We start from the raw sequence: 26,236 nt of genomic DNA, 5'->3' as shown, positions 1-26,236 counted from the left end.
CTCTCCACTGGAATAATTCTTTAAGTTTAGTAATACCCCACAGAGAGTACAGGTGTCTAAACCATTAACACCTGTCAAATTATTGGTAGCAGCCCATATTTTAACAGCTTGTACCAACAACGGTGGTGCACAGTTATTCTTCGTACCAGACAGTAAGGCCTGAAATGGAGTGTGGATAAGATCAAATTATTGTACCATTTCTCAGTGAAGGTCAGAATCCGAAACCCAGATTTTGAGATTGACCAGTTGAGAATCATAATAATAAAGTCTTAAATTGGGGAGAGAGCACGACTTCCAGAGCACATGGGGCTAGATTTACTATCAGGCGTGTTTGTAAACCCGCCGACTTTCGGCGGGTTTGGCGGCGGTTTAGCCATCGCCGGATTTACTAAGGCTAAACCCGCCATCCAAACGGCCAAAAATGATGTTTCCAAACCCGCCTTTGTATAAAGCGCCATGACGGTTTCAACAATGTTCTACATACAAACAGCCGGATTTACTATTAGGGGGTTTATAAAGCCGCCGGAAAACCGCCATTCAATAGACCAAAATGAAAGCGCTGCTTGTGAGCAGCGAGATTGTTCAGTGTGCTGTTTGAACTATTTAGCCATTTCTAACATAAGAGAAAGAGCCATTTTGTGCAAAGTTTCCTCCTTTAGGATTGTATATGGGAAATGGGCAAACTGGCATGTAATTTGAGGTTTTTTGTTTTTTTTTCCCATCCTGTATTATTGAATCCTATTTACTGATGTAAAGGTTTACCGGCCACTCCACATGCATTTAAAGTGCGTATGAATCTGGAATCTTTGCCTGATGTGGACGTAGTACCAATGTTTGTACTCATGTAAACCAGGTTCCTAGATATATTTGGTGGGGTGCTTATGTATGCACCTGTTAAGGTGTCTGATATTATCCTGGCTTGCTGTCTGATACATAATCTAGCTTTACATCAACTTACCCCACCGATTATTGCAGTGCACAGTGAACAAGTAGGGGCCCGTGTCCCATTTGGTGATGTGTAGAACACACAGGGGGAGGCAGATTTGAGACCGTCTCATTACAAACTACTTTAAATGTAAGTGCATACAATAAAACATATATTGGTTTTTGATTTTATGTCAGTGCAATGGTTTTATTAATGGAATATTTTAATAAAATTGGACCCTTTAAACAGAGGATAGTGTGTACTGTGAATGTTGTAATTGTTAAAATCCCTGTAAAGTGACAGTTAGAGGTCAATGTGTACGTGAAATTAGTGCATCGTTTTAAAGAAAACAGTATACTCTTGTTTAATGGGAAGAAAAGAAAGAATGATATGAATGAAATATAACTGCATTTATTGCATTACAACATAACAAAAGAAAAAGTATAACGCTTATACAAAACATTCCCCAATAATACATTTTTTGCCCTAGCGCCGTCTTTTCGCTGGCATATCACTGTGCTTAGCCCCACTCTCTACCCTCCCTCGCCCACCCCTGGTGCGAGCACCTCTCCTTGGAGGAGTGCTATATGTTGATCTGGTCGGCGTACTAGCAGTACTGGTGGAGGCCGATGAAAAAGGGGCCGGCAAGCGGGCAATCAGTTCCTGCTGGAGTTGGCCTTCCAGCCGGATAACATTGGCATTCCCCTCACGAACGGAGGAATGCATGGCGTCCACAGACCCAGACATTTGGGCCAGCTGCACATTCGTCTGCTCCAAAGCGCTTGCCAGCCGGTTTATTGCAGCAGGGATTTGGCTAGTGGAGCGTGTATTCGCCTCAACTGGGCCGCAATTTGTGACATGTGGCCAGTTTGCCTGTCCATGAACAATGTCTGTTGCTGCTGGAATGCGCCAATAGACAGCGCCATTTCTCTGGCTGGGTCCATAGTTTCAGGTGCAGGTTGGTGGTGTGATGGTTCAGCAGGGCCAGGTGAAACTTCCTGGAGGCCAGACACAGGGGTATCCACTGTTACCAGGGTGATGATCGTTAGATCCTCTGGCTCAGGGGACATTTCCAGGGACTCCGCCTGAGGTGGCTGGTATGAAGAGGGCCCTGTGTATGAAAAATGACGGTAAGTATATAGTATATAATATGTTTGTATATTGCATTCTGAACACTGGATAGGAAAGAATATTCTTTAGCAACTACAGATTCTTTCACAATGTTTGCATTCCTGATTTCTAGTCCTATGCTACCTGCTTACGGATGCACTTATTATCCTTTTAATACCCATTATCATTTGGACTGTGTAGTACATGCTGGGTTATTTTGACTAAACTGCATGCTATAAAAAGTGGAGATGTTGCCTATAGCAACCAATCAGATTTTAGCTGTCATTTTGTTGAATGCAATAAATAAAGTAAAGGTATATTCTGATGGGTTTCTATAGGCAACATATCAGTTTAGTAAAATGTAGCCCTAACTTCTCATTGCAAACAATAAAAAGGAAAAAAAAACAACATTGACAGCAACATTTGCACAGAAAATCAAGTAACTCCATTATTTCTCTCCTAAACAGAAATCACGCACCTGCTTGCTCGTCTGTGCCCGAATCTCTCGCTGAAGGTGGAGGTGTAGGTCTGGCACTGGGACTGAACTGCGGTCCTGGCGATTCTGAATGTATTAGAAAAAGCATACAATGTATTTCCAGAAAAAAACAATTTCCAAATATATTGTTTATTGCACAAATGTGTTTGGAATTTTTTTTTTTTTTTTTCTATGAGAAAAATAAACCTTTACAAACTATTAGAGGCAAAAATACACTTTGAAAAACAAAAAAAAAAAAAAAATTTAATAAAAAACGTTTGCAAAGAGAAAAGCAGTTTTAAAAAGAGAAAAGCAGTTTTAAAAAGAGAAAAATAGTTTTAAAAAGAGAAAAAATATATAAATACTGTTAGAGTAAAATATGCAAATAACTCACCAACTACTTGTCCAAAAGAGGGCGAATCCGTGTCTTGGACGTTTATCCCCTCGACAATCTCTGCCGGCATTATCTGGCGCAGCTCCTCCTCGTACGTGGTGTACTCCATACGAAGTGGGGGGCCACCACCCGTGCGCCTTGTAGACCTCCTTTCCTGGGCCATCTTCTCTTTAAGCCTCCTCTTAATATCAGAGAAGCGCTTGCGGCAGTGTGCCACTGTCTGCTTCAGTGGGCCCACTGCGTTCACGGCATCACAGACACGCCCCCACAATTGGTGACGCCGCCTTAGAGGAGTCCGGGCTGCCAGGTTGCCTAGGATGACCTCGTAGCAGGGAATGATATTGTGCACCAACACACAATTCTCATCATGTGAGAAGCGCACATTCCTCCCTGTCTTGGTCTTCCTGCCCTGTTCTGTCTCCTCAACCTCTCCCTCTCCCTCCTCTGACCCCTCAACCTCCATCTCCCTCTCCTCAGCCTGTTCTCCCCTCCTATCTCTGGACATAATGAGAAATAAATGCCAAACACAGAAAACACAGAAAGACTTACAAACACAAAGGACAAACTACACTAAATACAGACACACTCTCCAGACAGGCACACACAAGTAACACAGACAAAGGACAAGTCAAATACAAAAAATACAAGACAGAAAATAAAAGAGAAAATAAATGTACAAAACAGAAAAATACCACAGGACTACTCACACTTCAATCAGATATCGCTCCACCAATCCACCAAACTCCAACTCTCACCAACTCTCACAAAGCACAAACCAACTAACTCCTCTCTCAAAACTCCTCAAAACCCTATCAGAGAAAAAAGTGTCAGGCCAGTGGTTTATATAGGGCTTGTGATGTCAAATCTCCTGAGTTTGAAAATAGCCAATAGTAACAGGCCAGGAGACAGGTGTAATTTAAAAAAAAAACGCCTTTACACAAAAGCGCCGTCATTTAAAGCAAAAGCGCCATGTTCTATTCAAAGCCGCCGGCGGCTTTGAGCATTACATCCCGCCGTGACATCGCCGGCGGCTTCAAATTGAAGCTGATATGCGCCCATTAGTAAATCCGGCTGTTTGCAATGCAAACCCGCCGGAAAACCGCCGCGATGCATTGGGGCTTCAAGCCGCCATGCATTACGCCTGATAGTAAATCTAGCCCATGGTCTGTATAGGGAACTCAATTTGATCATAGCCCTCTTCCCTCTCCACACCAAGAAAGTGAAGTATTGTTCTACGTAACACAGAGAGTGGGGCAAAAAACTTTGCTTGTTGAATTACATAGTGAAATTTTGGTTGTATTACCAACTTTATTAAATTGATTCTAACGGACACAAAGTGGAAACTTCTGCCATGTATAGACATTAGATTTAGGGGAAATCAATTTGGTGCTGAATTTTAAGTCGCATACAGTCTGAAGTAACATTAGTGATCCAGATCCCAATATTGATAAACCAGGGAGTCCATTCCAGCGGGAAATCAGATATAGGTGTCTCCGGGCGTTTCGAACCAAACGGGAAAACAGCTAGACTTGTCCCAATTGACTTTTAAACCCAAAGAAAATCCAAATTTGTTTACCACTTGCAGCCACCTTGTCCTCCCTAAGCTGTGTTACAAGACCTTATAAAGACCAGTTATTCAGACAGGTGAGATGCTCTATCAAAAGTACAAACAAAGTGGGGTACAATGGACACCCCTGCCTGGTGCCCCTACCTAACGGATGTGATATATATCCATTTACACACTCGTGCTACAGGGTTAGAATAGAGAAGCTTAACCCATTTTACATACAAGGGTCCCATGCCAAAAAACAGGTCAGCATTTCCCACAGATAAGTCCAGACAGCTGAATCTAATACTTTTTAGCAGTGTTCAGTGAAACCACAACATCTTCCACATTGTGCCTTGGGTGTAACCTGTTGAAGGGTAAATAAGCATCTAAGATTTAAGGAAGTGGATTATCCGGGCATAAACCCTGTTTGATCTGGATTAAGCGCTACAGAGTTTTTTTAGGTTTTAGCCAGGATATTCACATCTTTCGATAACAAAGATATACTGTATGCCTATAAGAATTGGGGTTCAAAGGGTCTTTACCCTGTTTTGGTATAACTACTATCAGTGCCTCTGACATAAATGGAGAGAGGGAGCCAGATTCATACAGTTCATTACAAGTGAATAAAAAAGAAAGAAAAGCAGTACTACTTCCAATGAAGGCACACTAAAGATGCAAATATTTAGTCCAATACTGGGAAATTATTCCATATCATTGAGGGGATTGTTGAAGATGGATAATACATAAACATAACTCATAAAACCAATTTTTTTTTATTGATTTGCATTAAATAATTAAAAAGCGAAATATTAAAATGTTGGAGTCTGGGACAGGTAAATGAGATGGGAGTACACATGAGAGTGTAGTGGTGGTAGAATCACCTATATTTATGTATATTTATGAAGAAAACTACTGACTTTGTGGATAGATATGGATTCAAACATGAAATTAAAGATTACATTACATGTAACACCACTCAAATCATCTACTGTCTCACATGCCCATGTGATAAAAGATATGTGGGCATGACAACTAGAGCCCTAAAAAAGAGAATTTTAGAATATATAGGCAACATTAAAACGGCAAAGATAGATAAAGAAAACCCTTAAAACCTTGACCTCTGTTGCAAGACATTTTTTGAAAACACATGACGCCAACCCTATAGGGACAAATGTCTTTGGCATCATGAGAATAAACTTAGGGAATCGAGGAGGCAACCTTATTCAAGAAATGCTAAAAAACTAAAGCAAATACATTTTTCTGTTAAATACTATACACCCTTCTGGCCTAAATGAAAATATTAATTTCACAGCCTTTTTATAATCTAATAAATTCACCTTTTGGAAGAATTTTCTTCCAGATTTGGGTTATTCAAAACAATAATTATCTGGTAGATATCTTATGTGATATGTTCCCTTTATGGCTCATGATCCAATAATATGTGGATCTCGTATTCACTTCACGGTCACTTTTGGTTCAAACATTTTCTGTCCCTCTTAATATTTATACGACACATTCCCTTGTTTTCACCCTCACTTTTTTATTCATAATCTGCCATCACCCTTTTATTTCACATATTTTTTCACTTTTTTGTCCTATGGAGTTATCTTATTTTCTCCCTTATATCACTTATTACAACTCTATACATCGATTAAAATGCACTAGCACACATAAACACATACAGATATTTCTGATCTGCACTGTTTTATTTACAATTATTATTTCCATTTAATTTTATTCACCATTAGAATTTCTTAGTGATTTATAATATTGGCTAAACACTATTTGCACAACATATATATCATAATTTCCAATTTATATTGGAAAACCCTTATATATACCCTTCTCATATATATTTTTTCACGGGTGATCTAGGTATATTTTTATTTTTATTTACATTTATTTTTATTTTTATTATTATTATTTTTATTTATTATTATTATTATTTTTATTTATTTATTTTTATCCTCAGTCACTGATCAACACACATTTATTAACATTAAAATTCAAGAAAATAATGTGTATTATCTTGAAGGACCAATAATAACAATCTCCAAATTCCCTTTTATAACATATAAATAAATGATCTTCACAGCGGATGAAATCAAAATTAATATGGTGAACTTATCCTGGTATGTCATTAGATGTATTTTATAGTGATTTAAACAATAACTTCTGGGTACAGCTGACAATCTCGGGATAGCATTATGTAGATATCTATAGATAATCAACAACATACATATTCTAAATGTACATTACATATTATGTATACTTTATATATTCTCTTTATCTAGATGTTCATAAGTTTGGATTCTCTCCCAAAAAATTTTGAATAATTAATTATCAAAAAACAGTCTTTTATATATTTGTTCCTTTGACCTTATAGTAAACACATTAAAAAATCTTAATTGATAGGTTGAAAAATGTGTCAATCAAATTATATCGAGCTCATTGGTGGATATTAGTTTAAAAACCCAACCCGAATAACATATGGGTTGCCTCCTAGTAGAAGCTAATAGTGAAATGTATGTCAGGTGTATGTGTAGTTTTTAGAAGGAGTCTGTGTTTCAGGGAGTTCTAAGTGTAGCTGGCTATTACAGGCCTTTTTGATCAATAATATCAATTCTGTTTAAAAGGATTAGCTCTTTCTATAGGGCATTAATCCTAGATTATTACATATATAAGTAATTAACATAATATAACAATAGAAGCTGATAAACTCAGTCTTTGTATTCTTGAATGTTTCCAGTAATTAGACCAGAGCTGCAGTTAACAAGCACAGCCCGTTTACTGGAGCTGAACCTCAGATTAGATTATCACTAATGCAGCTTTTTGTTATGGTACTAATATATTAGATACAAACCTCATTCTGTTTTTAACAACAATATTGAAACTGCTATTTATCTGTTGGGCGAATGTCACATGTATATGCTCAATATACTTTAACTATGAAATGATGTGAAAAGAGCATTAGCAATTTACATGGCATTAACCCTAGCTTGCCACAGATGCAATTAATTCATACAATATAACAACAGAAGTTGAAAAATACCTTTTCTTTGTATGTTAATGCTCTTAGTAATCAGACTTGAGCTATGCACATCAACACAGCCCTCATGTGAGCAGAATCCTAGATTGTTATATATGTAGCTATTTGAAATACTAAAAACCAACTTTATTTTGTTCTCAATAATAATACTAAAGCTGCTATTTATAGAACCAAGCAGTTCTCTGAGATGAATGCTAAATGTATATGCTCAATACTCTTTAATCATAGTCCCTCAATGAAATAATGTGAATGTCACATGCTTATGCTTAATATACTTTAACTATGAAAGTCTTTCAATGAAATGATGTGAAAAGAACATTAGCAATTTACATGGTGTTAACCCTAGTTTACCACAGATACAATTAATTGATACAATATAACAACAGGAGTTGAAAAATACCCTTTCTTTGTATGTTAATGCTCTTAGTAATCAGACTTGAGCTATGCACATTAACACAGCCCTCTCATGTGAGCAGAACACTAGATTGTTATAAATGTAGCTATTTGAAATATTAGAACACAACTTTATTTTATTCTCAATAATACTAAAGCTGCTATTTATAGAACCAAGCAGTTCTCTTTGGTGAATGCTAAATGTATATGCTTAATACTCTTTAATCATAGCCCCTCAATGAAATAATGAGAATATACACAAAGTAATTTGAGACATATATATTTTTCCTAAGCATCCGTTTTGCCATAGCTGGTCAGTGAATAATAACCCTATAAAACACAGTTTACAAAGGGTGACCAGCTAGCCGGAAAATTATATGCGGCCACTATTCACGTGAGAATAGAAGGAATATTTAGTATATGTGGGGTGGATAATTACTAAATCCAGGTCACACCTGAAAATATACAGATATAGATATATACTTTTTTCTACTGTTTATTGAGGATCTGTAAAACTGATATACTTACCTTGATCGCGATCGTGTCCCCAGACATGTGTATGCGCGGTCACGCATACATTTCTCTCTGCTCACTATGAGAAACATCATTATAAGCTAACATACTTACCATCCACACGATCTTCGTATAATTTCTTACAAATAAAAAATAATAACAAATAAGCTGATTTCAGAAATAAACTGGTATCATGAATACTCTGTTGATCTTAACAATACTGAACAGATATTTACCATCATTTAAGGACATAGAAACAGAACTTACATTCAGGAACTTCATCTGTATTAATTATATACATCATTAGATAGTTGTGTTATTAACACAATATAAAGATTTATTCATTTAGATGATCTGTGCAGTTTTTGATCATGTTTGATGGTTAATTAGGGATTCTCACTGTGATTATCGTGGATAGGGAGATACATAAATATAGGTGATTCTTCCACCACTACACTCTCATGTGTACTCCCATCTCATTTACCTGTCCCAGACTCCAACATTTTAATATTTCGCTTTTTAATTATTAAATTCATTTTTAATGCATATCCATAAAAAATATTGGTTTTATGAGTTATGTTTATGTATTATCCATCTTCAACAATCCCCTCAATGATTGGACTAAATATTTGCGTCTTTAGTGTGCCTTCATTGGAAGTAGTACTGCTTTTCTTTCTTTTTTATTCTATTGTGATATATTACTAATAGAGGTAGCACCTAATAGCAACGACCTCAATTTTTGTACTGCCCTTGTGTGTAAAATATTATAAGAGCAAAATAAATTTTTTCTTGTGCGGGGGATATTCTCTAATGATTATCCAGTTCATTACAAGTGTCCAGTAGCTTGGGAACATAGTATGCTGTTGTATGTCTCAGAAGATCACCTACACCTGGAGATTTACTGTTTGGGAAAGACCTTATAGCTGTATTCACCTCCTGCAGAGTAAGCAGGGAATCTATATATGCTTTTCAATCTATCAAAAGTCTAGAAAGAAAAGCAGTATTTAAATAAGCTTGTTTCCCCTCACTGAAAAAAACAAAAAAACAGCGAGAGAGCTGCTGAGCATGCTTCGTTTCGGCTGCACTGTACTGTACAGCAGCCGCAGTTCTGTCAAAGAAGCGTCCGCGGCGGTGCTGTATACAATACAGCACCTCCGCGGATGCTTCTTTGACAGCGCAGCGGCTGCTGTATAGTACAGTGCCGTATGTAGGAGCACTTTGCTAGCGGAGGGGAGGGGTTTCTGGAGACCCAGAAACCCCCCCTGTGTGCGCTACTGGCAATGTAATCATGTCATATTGCATTACCTTCAATAAAGTAAGCATGAAATACTGCAACTCTGTCAGGCATCAAAAATAGTTTTGCCCCTCCAATATCCAAGTTTACTGGAACAGCTGCATTGGCCCTCTCCACTCACACCATATTTACTAAAAAAAACTACCATTTTTGTCTCCCTGCGCATAATGAACATGTTTGGAGAAGACTTCTTTTCTCGTGAACTTGTCCAGGACATAGTTAGCCCACTCTTTTTAAACTAATAATCAAGTGTGTTGCTTGGCATCAAGTAGCTAGCAATATAGTCTAATTCAAGTAGTCTACACTAGCATTCCAACTCTTGTTCCTTATTTCTTGAGGATCTTTTAAGGTCTGGCACTCTAGTGATCAGAGTGCCTCAGAGTTAGGCCTTAAAGGCATCCCATACCACCATAGGTTGAACCGTTTGACAGTTTGTAGCAAAGAATCCGTCCCATAGTGCAACTAGGTCTGACCCGGTACTCATCAAAGATAACCAAAAAGGATTAACTGCAGGTATTAAGGGACGAGAGAGAAGCGTCAGGTCAATTCTAGAATATATTAGAAGAGGCTGAAAAGCAAACATATTGCATAGAGTCAGCGTGCTGCAAGCGCCAAACTTCAACAGGTCACAACTTCATAACCAGTGCAGTAAAGGCTGATTTAGTTTGAATGCCTGCAAAATGTTGTTCTCTCCATCTATCAACATTTTTGTTCATAACATTATTAAAATCCCCTATGCAGATAATGTGCAAAACCCCTATGCAGATAACAGGCAAATCAGGGAATAGTGCCATAAATTCTCTACATTTGTTAAGGACCTCACTACTATATTGCGGAGGTATACAGACAGCTAAAATAAGTACTTGGGACCAATTGATAGTGGCCTTAATAAATATATAACGAGTCAGTCAGCAACAATACAAATATCAGGCATAGAAGCCTAACACTAAAACTGTGCAAAAACATTCTATCCATATGGAACGCTACAGTAACAAATATAAAGTAATCCATCCTATTACGAAACCCATGCCCCCACCCTGTATACTCTACCCACAACTAAAGTATACCTTTATAACCAAACTCCACCCAACAGTTGACACTCAACAAGCCATTGTATAACAATTAACTAGATTGATGCAAGGATAGACCAGATCTAGTAAGAACTAAAAAATAAATAAGGGCAGATAAGGGGAACAAAAAAAGTAGGATAAACTAAGAACTAAGTTTGCCCTAAAGCCATGGGCTTTCCAGATAATTTTTATAAACAGTTACCAAAGCATAGCAGGTAAGGAAAACATGCAATTTCTGAAACACATAATAATAGCAAACATATACTCATCAGAGGTCATTCTTCAAATCCTACCAAGACCCACACGATTAATCCAGACAGAAGAATGTTAGACCTTCAATTGGGCTCTACTTTTCTGTACTTCCAAAGAGAAGTCCAATAACACTGCCACATGCTGGTTATTGTAGACCAAGGTACCCTTAAATCTAGCCATGAATAAAATCATATCTCTGTCTAATGATTTGTGATGAAGGTGCCATGGTAGAAGTGGGATTGGGCCAGGTAGAGATGCCTGAGAGGGGATGTGATGAACCCTCTTTATTGCAAATGAGCCATGAGTGAGTCTTTTCCAAAGGCTTGAATTAACCATTTTTTTAAATTAAATGGAGCAGCACCTTCCACCTTTTCTGGATATCCCACAAAAATGAAATCGCGACAGAGTCTCCCTTCTATATTAGAAAGTTTCCAAATTTGCTATTTGGCTCTTAACGGGAGAAGTAGTGTCCTCCAGGTTAGAAATGCGACTCTCTGCTTCTCCCCCTCTTTCTCTGACTTTCCGCATTGAGTGCAGAGAAATATCAGCATGCATCTCTCCTATTTTGTCTGTTATTCGCTTTTCCCAATAGCCTGCAGAACCTGCTCTAGCATTTTGTAGATTTCTGGTTCAATAGGCAGAGATGACATGTGAGAGGCAGAAGATGCTTGAGAGGACACAGGAGGCAGTGCATTACCAGCGTTGCCGTCAGCTTAGAGGAACGGGCAAACCTCTGAAGCCGGCTGACAGCAGCAATGTGATTATTTTTCACCATTTTGACAATTAGGTAATCAGGAAATGAATATGCGAGTCATATTGTACTCCAACGGTTTACACATGCAAAATACCAAGGGAAAATCAGATGTTCATAACTCCAAGAAGAGAGTGAAACAGAGTATAAGTGTGTAGAAACACAAACATGTAAGAAGCAATGAGGTCAATTCAGACATTCAGGCAGTGACCAATAGATAAACAGGACAGAGTAGACCAACACAGTGCTATAGCGGCACAGGTGTCTGATAACACAGCAGTCTCTCGCAATCAGTGTTCAGTTTCATAACTTGATCCCCTTCAATAAAGAGATAATACAGACTGATATGAAAAGGATAATATATGCAGGAAGAGGTACCTCCAATATTGCAGGGTATGGGAGCCACATGCAATAAGTCCAACCTCAATACTAACAAGGCAAGCAGCAAGGAGTGGTGACAGAGCATGGTAGGATAGAAACTTCAAGCTAAGAAGGTGCAGTGTGTAGTGACGGGAAAATCGGACACAATAGGAATCTCAGTACGAGCATCAGAAGCAACTCAGGAGTCACTGTCCAATACCTCCCAGAGCAATGGAGTCTGTGGAACTGGAAGAATCAGTATGCGGGTCTTCTCACAGAGAGCGAGGCAGCTGGAGCATCTGTCTTTACCCACAAGCACACAGCAGGTAAGTAAAAGGGACAGCGGAATACAGTGCCAGAGAGGCAAGGAGGTAACTCACCTCTGGACACCGTAAGCAGTGGGAGTCACAGGATCCGTTGACCAAGGAGGCAGGCAGAATGGGTTAAAAATAATCCTGTAAAGGGTTAATGGCGCACACTATGTAGGCGGAGGAATCCCACCAATAAGGGGTTGTTTTTTTTTTTTGTTTTTTTTTTTTGGGGATCTCTTTAAGAGATAATGTTTGTCTATAAAAATATATACAGAAGAGGGATAACACCAATCTCCACTGCGGCACTGTCATGGTTTATTGCACAGCAACCACAGAAATACACGAATGTATATACACCAAAGACAGACAGGACAGATTGCGCTGCGGAGAATGTATGTTTGATATAACTCAATAAAAGAACCTAGAGGATCCTCCCATAGCAATAAGAAAACAATTGATTAGTATCACATGAATAAATGTTTAATCACAGACGATATGATCTACTAAATAAATAAATCATAAATATAATATCAATTATAAACCTGTACAGCTGGCCAGCATAAATTGAAGGGTACCTTGAAAAATAAAAAATAGTAATAGAATTGAAATACAAAAAAATAAAAATAAAAATGAAAATGAAAATAAAATATAAAATGGTAAAAACCTGAAAAACCCAGAGGGGCTAGGTAAAGGAAGTCCAATATATTGACCGTACTTCTTAGATGAATAATATTGATCAAGAGCTCTTATGGAGAAAGCCCGTATATATTCAATGTTACAAATAGATCAATGATAATCCCGAGACTCTTTTTCACTTCATGTTGTGTCTAGTACTTTCAATATATGGTAATCAGCTGTGTAGACACAGTCAGGATATGCTCCATGACACTTGTTATAATAAGGAGCAATTCAAATCCAACCGAAAATATTCAGTACCTTCTCAACAACATATATTAAATTCTTTGGAAAAACCGCAATTCAAATACAGCAGTATTTTCCTTACCATTCGGCGTCTTCAACCCTCCGGAGGGATTTAAAGTCAATGGAAATACAGGGATTTCTAAACTCACTATACTCACTAGTTGGTGATTATTATAGTCGGCACACCCAAGCCAGGGTTCAGATGTTCACCGCTCGTCAGCGGTAGTAGATCAGTTTGTAAAAAAACCTTGTACCTTTGCGCTGAATTGCGCCCGTCAAATGGGGCTTTAGTTGAAACAGTATCAAGCCAAATTGCAAGTTATTGTATCAATATATCCACAATTCCAAAAGAGATCAAAGTTATAGCCGACTATATTAGAGACAAAATCTCCGTGTCTCCGTGTTGGTGAGATGATAGTTAGTGAGAGATGTTGGTGAGATGAAATCACAGACCTCAATCGCTGATGCGTTTCGTGCCTGCTTCACGGCACTTTGAGAAAATCCCTCCGGAGGGTTGAAGACGCCGAATGGTAAGGAAAATACTGCTGTATTTGAATTGCGGTTTTTCCAAAGAATTTAATATATGTTGTTGAGAAGGTGCTGAATATTTTCGGTTGGATTTGAATTGCTCCTTATTATAACAAGTGTCATGGAGCATATCCTGACTGTGTCTACACAGCTGATTACCATATATTGAAAGTACTAGACACAACATGAAGTGAAAAAGAGTCTCGGGATTATCATTGATCTATTTGTAACATTGAATATATACGGGCTTTCTCCATAAGAGCTCTTGATCAATATTATTCATCTAAGAAGTACGGTCAATATATTGGACTTCCTTTACCTAGCCCCTCTGGGTTTTTCAGGTTTTTACCATTTTATATTTTATTTTCATTTTCATTTTTATTTTTATTTTTTTGTATTTCAATTCTATTACTATTTTTTATTTTTCAAGGTACCCTTCAATTTATGCTGGCCAGCTGTACAGGTTTATAATTGATATTATATTTATGATTTATTTATTTAGTAGATCATATCGTCTGTGATTAAACATTTATTCATGTGATACTAATCAATTGTTTTCTTATTGCTATGGGAGGATCCTCTAGGTTCTTTTATTGAGTTATATCAAACATACATTCTCCGCAGCGCAATCTGTCCTGTCTGTCTTAGGCAGAATGGGTTGTCCAGGGTCCAAAAATGGAGAGATTTACGCAGCATTAGGATAGATACAGGATATTTAGGGTGGAGAGAGTGCAAGAATGCTTACTATTCCATGCTTGTCAAGGCCATGCCTGTTTCGAGCCGCGGCTCGCTCTGTTACCCTTCTGTCTTCATCCCAGCTTTCATGGCAACAGCCTGAATGTCACTTCCATCTACTCCACCACAGCTGTTACCCTGCTGACGCTTTTAAACTGTCTAGGCGATTTCCAAGAACCCTCTAGGAAGTGCGGTCCTCACATTTGGCCATATACACATACACACACACACACACACACACACACACACACACACACACACAATGTCATACACACACACACGCACATAATGCCATATATATATATGTATACAAAACAAAAAGAAATTTGTCAGCGCTTATCCTTTAAACTGCATATCTGTGTGTGTCTAGCAAAATAAAAACATGAGGTATTAGTTCATATTTTGATCAAAAGACTTAAGCCTGCATCCAAAAGTCAAGGGTACCTCATTATATGCAGGTCCTACACTGACCTATATCTATATATATACATGCACACAATGCCATATGCACACACATACATATACAGTGATATATACACACACATACAATCCCATATACATTCATACACACACAAATCCATACACAATGCCATATGCACACACAGACAGTGCCATACATAAACAATTCGAAATACATACACAATGCCAGGCATATAACACCCCCACCCCCAGGCCCTTGAACTTACCTGCTGACATCTATTGGAGACATTCTCTGAAGACTATAATAGCTCCGCTCTGCGTTCTGCAATGACAGGTAGCCTGGCAGCAGGCTGATTTGTTGCCTGGCTGCCTGTCACCATTTGATTAGCCCTGGCCCTCCCAATTTGCCCTGCCCCTCCCGATTAGCCCTGCCCTTCCCGATTAGCCCCACCCGCTCACGCTGGGTAAATGGAAAAAAATGAAAGAAAAAAAAAGTTTGGGGTCTGCAGTGTGGGCTTGAGCCCCCTGGCATGCCCGGGCCCTGGTAATTAATACCCACTCTCCCCCCTCTCAGCGCCCCTGGATAGACAGGCCCGAGAAGAGGGGATTGCAATAATTGATAAACAATTGATTTGGTGACATCAAAGGAGAGGAAAGTGCAAATCTTGGCACTATTGCAATGGTGGAGGGGGAGACAGGATTGGGAGAGGGACTGTATGTGTGGGGTTAAATTGAGGGCACAGTTAATGATGACCCCCAGACAGCGTGCATGAGGAAAAGGGGAGAAGACTGCACCATGAACCTTAAGGTAGATGAAAAGATAAGATTTAACAATGTGTGGTGGAAAGATAATAATAAGATTTGGACAATCTGTAATAAAATAATGAAACAAACTGACATTGATCCATATACTCCTATCTGGGGGGCAAAGAAATTTGAGAAGTTGAATACAGTGAAGAGGGCCAGGGAGTGGTCTCGGTTGGGTGTGGTGTCGGTAGGTCAGCTTTATGATACAAATGTACTTAAATCCTTCGAACAGTTGGTTGGGGAATTCTCTGTACCCAGAACAATGTTTTATTCTTACCTTCAGTTACGACACACCCTAAGCACACAATTTAAAGGGGAGACTTTGGTTATTGGGGTGGATCCACTGAGGAAACAATTACAGGCCTTGGGTTATAGAGGTCTGATCTCTCGAATGTATTCATGTCTTCTGTATGAATCCACTGCAGATGATTTGGATGGTTTGAGGAATCAGTGGGAAATAGATATTGGCCCTTTATCAGACAAGGAGTGGGAAATGGTTACAGACAGTACTAAAGGTTATACTTCATCATTAAAATTTCAACAAATACAGGTGTTTATCTTACACAGGGCCTACTTTACCCCTATTAGATTGGCAAAATTTCGCCCGGATGCTACCCCTAACTGTCCGAAATGCAATTCGATCAATGCTAACTTTTGGCACCTTCTATGGGAGTGTTCATGTATACAAATCTTCTGGCGAAGGATCAGGAGATGTATTCAGGTTACTGGAATTGAAGTGTCTCTTAGTTCACCGGCCACTTGTCTCTTTGGGCTCCGATTGAAGGGGAAAGTTAATAAACTGACAAAAATGTACATTTCACAGTTATTGATGTTGGCTAAGGTCTGTATAGCGAGGCTGTGGTTGGCTCCGACGAGTCCCACGGTTAAAAATTGGAAGACACTGGTCAATACCACCATAAGGCATGAGAGATTTGTTTATACTAGCAGACAGGCTCTGAAGGAATTTGAGAATATATGGTACAGATGGTTAGAGTCTCCATTCTATCCTATGTCATCAAGTACAGATGCTCTATCTACTTAAATGTATGGCTACCGCAGTTCTTATAATAAGTATCTGAGTCCATGTAATAAACCCTGCATGTGTAACATACTTATGTATAAGCATTTACAATGTATGATCCTGAATGAATATAGCACATTTATTATTATTATGCTTTATTGTAATGTTGTAAATTTCGTCATTTAATTCCGATATGTATGCGATTGTTTTTCTTTTCTTTTTGTTGTTTAGTATGTTTATATCTTAAAAAATTTCAATAAAAATACTGGATTTAAAAAAAAAACAATGTGTGGTGGAAAGATAATAATCTCACTTTTGTAAATGTTGGGCTTATGGTATCATTCAGCCATCCAAGTGGAGATGGTAGAGAGGCAGTCTAATATGAAGAGCCATATCTGATGCCAAGTTTTCTGTTGCCAAATATAGATACTTATTGACCCTTACAGGTGTTCTTTCCCTCTCTTTACAGTTAGCTACATCTTACTGTATGTAACTTACATTGTCGCTTCCTGTTCTGCACTAAATTCTGTCACCCAATCAGTTGCAGAATTACAATACAGTTTAGAGTAGAACAACTATCATATAGTGATAAGAGATAGCAGGGCACATGGAAGGATTGTTTGACATCACATGCTGGTGGACAAAAAAGTATAATGAGCTTGGAGGTCCTCCTGTTGCCCCAGACATTTACCCATTTTGCCTTTCCTAATGGGGACCCTGGCCGAGGCAGCTCACTCTAAAGGTAGGATGACTGACAAAGAGTCCAGCTCAGCTCTATCTTGAGATTTCAGCAATGTATTACATTAGCAGCTCTATGGCATAGTAATTAACAGCACCTGTGAGGACAGTGCTTAGCCTGACCAGAGCTAATTATTGGTTACAATAAGCTGAGGATGTCTTCAGTCCAGGCAAGCTGTTGACTTTTGATGGGGATACAGATTCCCAGCCAAGTTGTACCTTTCCCTTTGACATGTTGTAAGTTCCTAATCGATAGCTATTAAAGCAATGTATGACCAAGTTATGTAAGTTTACTAGCCAAACTGTAGCTAAAGTTAGTTGTCCTGATGCATTTACCTTGGTAATGAAACCCTCAGGTCCTCCTGATCTTTTCAGTGACTGACCCCCGGCCAAGCTTTAGCTGCAAAATCTTCCTGCCAAGCTGTTAGCCCCATAGACACATATGATAAGCTCCCGGCCAAGTAGTCATTCATTTATATGAAACTTACAAATTCCCCGCCAAGCTGTAGATCCTGTCCTTGCACCTTGATTATCCTGGCCGCTCAGCCACAAATGCTCTACCAGCATGGTGGGAGTCTGTAGGCACACCGTGTGTGCAGACTCATGAGAAGCTCCCATTGGAGCAGAGTTTTCCCAATGCAGGGCATCTGGAAGACAGTGCGTCGAGGATGCAGGATTTCAAATTGGACTCATATTAGGAGACAGAACTCCAACTGCAAGCTCAGATGATCCAGGAATACCAGACTTGCCCTTGCTGTGCTCTTTTAACTAGTCCAGAATTCCCAAGAGGAAAATCCCACCGTGCAAGTTTATTTTGAGGTCTGCTGCATTGGAATTGGCTAGGAGATGCCTAGGGATTGGAGATGGGTGGAAAGGATGATCTGCCCCTTATTGGGTTTTCATCTGCTGGGATGATGCCTAGGAGTCACTAGGGTGAACAATGATGAACAATGATGGTTTAAACTGGTTATTGAGAGGCTGATATAGAGCAACTCTGTTTTAACCTCTTCCATGCTTTTGTGACATGGAAGGGGCTCTATATGCTTCTAACTTGTTTTACAGTGGGAGGAAATAGCTGGCTAGGAAAAAGGGATTTCAGAAATTTGTATTTCAAAAAGACACATGCAGCCATCTGGCTACATTTAAGAACTTGGTGGATAAGTCTATTATCTCTTAGCCCAGAATAGCACCGCTAAATCCGCTTTGTCTAGGAAATGATGACTACCAGTATAGAATAAAACCGAGTCCATCCAAACCATACAAACTAAGAGAAAAAGAGTATAAATCACAAAGTCCAAACCATGCAAATGAACAGACAAAGGGTATAAATAAAACAAATTCCAACCAAACCATGCAAATAAACAGACAATGTCTTAAGTTCCAAATTGACAGATGGGTGTGTCATATGGTCACTGCACTTAACTTCGGGTCCAGCAGATCAGTTCCGCTCCTCCGCCACTTCTTAGGCTCCAGTGATGGGTTCTCTCTCCTCTCTAATTGTGCTTAATGTAAACATTGGGCCTGATTTATTAAGGATCTTAAATGAAGAGGTATCTTATTTCAGTCTCCTGAACAAAACCATATTACATTGCAAGGAGTGCAAACTAGTTTTCTGTTTTGCACATAAGTTAAATACTGACTGTTTTTCATGTAGCACACAAATACTTGTTAGTTATTTGTACCAGGGCTGGATTAACCCGAGGTCTAACTGGGCTACAGCCCAGGGGCCTCGGGCATCCAGGGGGCCCTTGACAGAGCTCAGCAGAATTATTGATTGGGACAGGAGCTCTGTCACTGCAGTCCTCCTTCTCCGGCGCTCAGTAATCTCCTTACTGAGGAGATCTCGCGAGAGTGTCACGAGATCTCCTCAGTAAGCAGCTTACAGCGCGCCGCGGAAGGAGGACTGCAGTGACAGGAGAAGGTAAGCGCTTGGGGGGAGCGGTCGGCTAACAGGGGGGCCAGTCTGCTAACGGGGGGGCCTCACGGGGGAATGGGGGCCCCCTTAGTCCAGGGGCCTCCATTCCGTTAATCCGGCCCTGATTTGTACACTGAAATTTAAAGTTGATATTTGTGTGCTACATGTCAGTCAGTATTTAACTTATGTGCAAAACAGAAAACTAGTTTGCACCCCTTGCAATGTAACCAGGCGCGGGCTGGGAGGTACCAGCCGGGGGGGTGCGCAGGCGGCCGCATCATATGACATGCAATGCGGTCGCGTCATAACATCATAACATGGCCGCATCACGTGTCACGTGATGCGTCCGCCTGTGCGCTGACGCGGCCGCTTTGGATGCGGCCGCCGGTAACATAAAAAAATTATTACATTCACGGCGGGGAACGGGGGGAGGCGGCCGGCCCGAAGAGCCGCTAGACTGAGCGGCCCGGGTGCCCGCTGCCCCCCTGCCCCCCGGTCCAGCCCGCCCCTGAATGTAACATGGTTTTGTCCAGGAGACTGAGATAAGATACCTCTTCATTTAAGATCCTTAATGAATCAGGCCCATTGTGCGCACAGCATTTTAGAATTTTAATAATTGCGGTCATGTGATCGCAAGTCCTAGTTGGGACACTTCAATTTACTGCAGTATTTAAACAGGCTCTCAACACTAATTCAGCAAATTCCCTACCACAGTTTCTAGGTCATATTTCCTTGATGATTCTCTGTATCTGCATTTTCCTTTTGTGATTCCTGATTTGACCTCAGCTTGATATTTGACTATGCTTTTGGATTCCAATCTGGCATTTCACTAGCCTGCATGTGTACCTTCGGATTGATAACCTTAACTGTTGGATCTTGATCTTTTAACGATCACTTCACACCAGAAGGCAGTTCTGAGGGGCATGACCTGCGAACTCCTGTCAGCAAAGTGCATACCACCTTGGGGCAGTTACTAGTGAAAATAGGGGGACTCATTAGACTCCTATTTCAAAATACACAAAGGTACCAATATTTGAAAGTGGGGATCTCCTCCCTCTTTTTTTGTGTTCTTTCTGAATAAAATTAAACCCTATGTTTATGTACTCCTTAGGGGTACAGAAGGATGCATTTACTATAGCTGATATAAGAAAACAAAATTTTTTCTTTGAGTGCATGGTTCAGTTTATTTGTTTCTCATATAAATTGTGAACTATCAAACAAAGTAATACTGCTATCAGAACATGCAGCCTTGGGTAATTGTTGACTATTGAATCTTGAAGCCTTTGTTATCAGAAAAAGTAGAGGGTTTTGTTTTATGAGATGCTGAGAAACATTAATTTATTCAGCATATCTTCAAACTAATTACATTGCTTCATCTACATATTCCACAAGTAAACTGATGAAGTTTAGTTTTAAGGCATTGCAATTTCACTCTAATGTAATGAAATGGCTGTGTTTGTAATGAATGTTTATTGAAACAATAGTGATCTGCTTGTTTCCAAGTTTATAATACATTCATTTTTGTTTTGAGTAATGCTAATTTGAACTAATTTTATTGTGAATGTGCATAATTTTATTTCTATGTAAGAAGGAATGCAAGAAATCATTGTCCTCATCTGTACTTTCTAAGTTTATAACTTTATGAACTTCTAAGTTCATACACACACCCACAGTTCATTACATGGTCAGGCTGAAGAGAAGAAAGGAGTACTTAAATAAGTAATGTAAACAGAGTCAGTAATTGATGGTCATTAAATATGCTCACTTGGAGAAGTTGTCAGAGCTCAACTATGAGAAATTCATGAGCGTTTACTCAATGGTGTTAAAAAATGCCAGTTATACCGCATGTCAAACTTGTTTGATGTTCGATGTATAACCAAGACTTACATTTGGTAAGTTCATCAAAATATTTGATGGACTGTATGCAACTCACAGGTTTCTGACCTATATGTTTTGAACTCCATGGAAAATCCAAAAGCTTTGAAAGAGTTCCTGGAATGAATGGAAGAAGAGGGAAGACCTCCTTTCTTTAGGGCCATTTTGGGTCTTCTGACCTATCAGTCAGACAGCAGGCTAATAAACAATTGCACTTGCAGTGTAAAAAGGTTGGTCAGTCTCTTACTACCTGGGAAAAGAAGGCTGAAATCCTCCATAGAGAGAGAATACTGCTATTTGTTCATAAGTGAACTAAACTGGACATCTGCTATTTGTGAATTGGACATTAGATCCATCCACGCTTAAAGAGAAAATCTGTAATGTATGATTAAAGCCAGACAGACCAGGATTCATTTTGTTTGTTTTATTTTGTTTTTCATCTTTAATAAAACTGGTCCAATGTTCTGGTAGGCTTGTGGTACCAGAACATTGGACTAATGTGATGCTTTATGGCTGCCATGTGAAAAAGTACTCCATCTACCACAGGAGATGGCATCTGTATCTTGATCTCGTTATATATATTTACATATATTAATATATAACACATATGATACACGCAGTGTAGAAATTTGCAGCACTATCCACAACACTCACTGAGGTATCATCCTACTACTTCATAATCTCCCAGAAGATTCTTTCTTCCCTGCTGTTACTGCAAAACAACCTTGATGTATAATTTTCCAGGGCAGTTATATCAATGCTACAAAAAAGCACAGTATAGTTACACCAGATTTTAAGCTTTGTGACTAAGTTTGGCTCTCTAAGATTTGTCTAAACTGGGCCAAAAATTTGTAGGCCCCTTTACTACTTTGACATGGGTCAATCCAGTTGCCATTTAATTTGAGCTCCTGGACTCCATGAAAGTTTATCAAGTGTTTCATGTTCCTGTGCTGAAAGCAATGCTTCCAAATCTGTTTCTGTGTCATACTGTGCGTCCTCTGGATTCTGTTCAAAATAAAGAATATGAGGAGTTTCTTGTAGGCAGAATATTGTATTCACACATTGTCTTAAAACCTACTAGAAGGATTGACAGGGACACAGCCCAGATAATAATACATGGGGACTATAGTGTATTGAAGTCTATTAGTGTATGTTTAAGTATTCATCACACATGATCAAGGGTGAATCCAGAAAAAAATATGAAGGGGGGGGGGGGGTTGAGGCACTATAAGACAAATATATTGCTACTAATGGACCAATTACCAATATAGTATAAAGATAGTTATATCTTTTATCAGGGGAGGAGCAGAGAGGCTAGCTCAGGCAAGGGAAGAGCAGAGAGGTTGGCTCAGGCAAGGGAAGAGCAGAGAGGTTGACTCAGGCAAGGAAAGAGCAGAGAGGCTGGCTTTGGCAAGGGAGGAGCAGAGAGGCTGGCTCAGGTGAGGGAAGAGGAGAGAGGTTGGCTCAGGCAAGGGAAGAGCAGAGAGGCTGGCTTCAGCAAGGGAGGAGCGGAGAGGCTGGCTCAGGCGAGGGAAGAGCAGAGCAGAATGGCTTGCTTAGGCAAGGGAAAAGCAGAAAGACTGGTCAGGCAAGGGAAGATCAGAGAGTCTGGCGCAGGGAAGGGTAGAGCAGAGAGGCTGGCTCAGGAAAGGGTAGAGCAGAGAGGCTGGCACAGGCAAGGAAAGAGCAGAGAGGCTGGTACTTGCAAGTGAAGAGCAGAGATCCTAGTGCAAGCAAGAGAAGAGCAGAGAGACTGGTACAAGCAAGGGAAATCACTAAAATATGAATGTACTTGCCTTGAACAGATAGGGTTGCCATAATAGCTCAACCCATAAAATGGCTGCGTTCAATATATGTAGGTGATCAGTGAACTCTATATTAACATGTTATCAGCATCTTAAATCAGCACCTTATTTTGCAAAATTCAATGTTGTTAAATAGGGACCATCATCTTTGCTTTCCTCCATCATCACACTGTTCCCCTTTCATCACATCATGCCACCTCCGTCAGAACTACACTGTGTCCCCTTAGTAACCACCACACTGTGCACCCTTCATCTTCCTGTTTTAAGCTTACCTTCCCATGGTCTCCTTTTCTTCTGGCAGTGACTCCTCTTTACGTGGCTCCTCACTAACAGTGTCGGGTCCTGATGATGAAATTATGGCTGACAACGAGAAGGAGGGAGCAGGGGAGAAGTGCTGGAAAGTAATGATGGGGGCATGTGCCCTCAGGGCCCTCTTAACAACATTATGGGCCCCCGGGCAAAGCAGTGCACCGGGGCCCCTATATATATATATATATATATATATATACACGTAAAAAAAAAGAAAGTGACATATATATATATATATATATATATATATCAATCATTTTTTTATGCACTGATCAGCCGTCAGAGTCCCTTATATTAATTTAAAAAAAACCCCCTTAACTTACCTTATTCTCCGATGTGATCCTCTTCACTTTTCTTCCAAGTCACTGCTGCTGCCTGCTCATTTAAATTGTTTCCGCGCTGCAAAAAAAAGGAAGAAAATACTTACCTTGCGGTCAGCTGGGGATCCGGCTCCCTCCCTGGCTCCTCCTCCGTGCTGCGCTCCGCAATGGATGTCGGGCGGGGGCGTGATGACGTCACTCCCAACATGCACTGTGCTGCGCCGCATGGAGGAGGAGACCAGGGAGGGAGCCGGATCGCCAGCTGACCACAAGGTAAGTATTTTCTTCTTTTTTTTTTTTTGCAGGATTTTTTTTTTTGCTCTGCTTGATATCCTTGTGGACATAGGCAACACATTAAGGCTCTCTATGCAGGAATATAGAAATATAAACTTCAAAGAAAATGACTTAATCTTTCCTATTTTGGGAAATCTGTGTGCACTCAATGCTGAGAGGCAGAAACCACACCAGGGTTGTGAATAAGAGGTAGTAGCGGTATAAGGAAACAACTGCAGTAACATGTCTTTGGGAAAGGTATATCATGTTTGATATTTAAATGTGTGGGAGATTATGACCAGTTTATTGATGGGGGAGTTATGTTTCTGCGATATATCTGAGAAAAGTTAAGACAGGCCAAACCCTAGGTGACACCCAAGGGACATTTCCGCCCCTACATTAGCATCCACACTGCCCCGGTGAATGCCATCCCAGTTGATTTTGCTTAAAAACCTGTGTTGTAAGTCTTTTGGGAAATCAATCATCATTGGTAAGCTGTCCATCTTCAAGCCAATTTCCCTTGGCGCAGAATATACCACTTATCTGTAAGTTATACTCTGAATTTAATCATTTTATTTTAAACTGTTTTGCTTGTGTATGTATGTAAATTATTTATTACTTGTCTTTATAACCTGTAAGAATTGTACTTTTTGTACATTAAATTTAAAAATGTAATAGTAATGTTCCTATTGCTCTAAACATATTCACTGCCTGTCTAGAAGAGATAGATTGCTTGACGATACTAAACTTTTAAATGCTGAGGGATGAATTGTGAATACATCTGTATTCAAAACCGAGTGTGTGCCTGTATGTACATTTGTGTCATAGAGCCTTGAGGGGTTAAGTGTTAACCCTTTGATTGCTGGTGTGTGCCTTTCTAACTATGTGTAACAAGTAGTGCTTATTGTGTGCCAGTGTGAGGCAGTATATTGGAGTCCTATTGCCCTTATTCAATAGGTGGTGGCAAACCGAAGTGGGTGTGGTTGTGTAAGTGCTGTTCAGGGGTGGTTCAGCAAATCTGTAACCTGTGTGATAGGTAGAGGAAGATTGAGTGTGGAATCATGCGTAACCCCATACAGTAAACACTTCCAAGTCACAAGGGCGCAGAGTGCGGGTTTTGACTGGTAAAGGCAGCTGGGAGAGGTTTCCTGACAAAATAGAGGTGATATATTGTTTTACTGTGTGAATATATGATAAGATGTTACATTTGAGAGTAGCTAGTGGTGGCTATTAGTGGCACTGTGTCTAGCTGTAAAATCACCATTCAAACCAATACTCATTTCTTATTGGTAGGAAAATTTACATGCAAAACTCGTGCAATTTTGACCACACTAACATTATAAAAAGCATGCTACTTCCTTATTTGAGTTGATAGGGGTTTCAGGAGCATAGATAATAATTTGAGACATGCCCAATTTTCAAATTCACAGGGTCCTCTCAACACAGCCACCTGCATAAGTTGTCAGGAGAGAGCATAATGACTCCTTGGAAGGTAAATGCACCTATGTTGTCATTGTATAATGTGTAAACACTGTTTTTTGTTTTCAGGTTTATTTAAAATCTGGTAATTGCATTTCTCCTGTTAATGATTAGTATTTTTGAAACTATTTTTTCAAAGGAACATCACAAGCCCATGAATCAAGTGGTAAAATTGGGGACACAGAAGATATTAAGGCACCAGACATCCAAGGTGACATTTATGTCACCCTGGAAACTGTGCAAGAATTGCCGCTACATGCTGATTTTGCATCACCAGCCTCTCCTGCAAATCCCACACCAAGCCAAGGACAACAGTCATCTGTCCCTAATTTGGCACAAACTGTACAGCAATTTAGTGAGGTGCAGGCTAACTTTGTTGCCTTCCACCAGGACTCTCTGAGGGGGATTCAAAGGCAGCTTACCAGAGGCAGAACATCAGGACAATCAAATGCGATTGTGTACCACTATGGAAAGGATTGACAACTCTTTGGTGCAAATGAACACTGAAGTAAACAATCTTACTGGGGCAGTCCAAAAGTTGTGCTCCAATATAGTGGCTATTTGTGGGCAAATAAAGGCATAGCTACAGGTTCCCTAGTTGTCAGGTGGTAGCAGCCAGAGCACTACCCCAACCACCTCATTGC

Source organism: Mixophyes fleayi, chromosome 7, assembly GCF_038048845.1.
Source record: "Mixophyes fleayi isolate aMixFle1 chromosome 7, aMixFle1.hap1, whole genome shotgun sequence".
In the NCBI taxonomy this organism is placed as follows: Eukaryota; Metazoa; Chordata; class Amphibia; order Anura; family Limnodynastidae; genus Mixophyes; species Mixophyes fleayi.
This window is presented reverse-complemented; position numbering follows the sequence as displayed.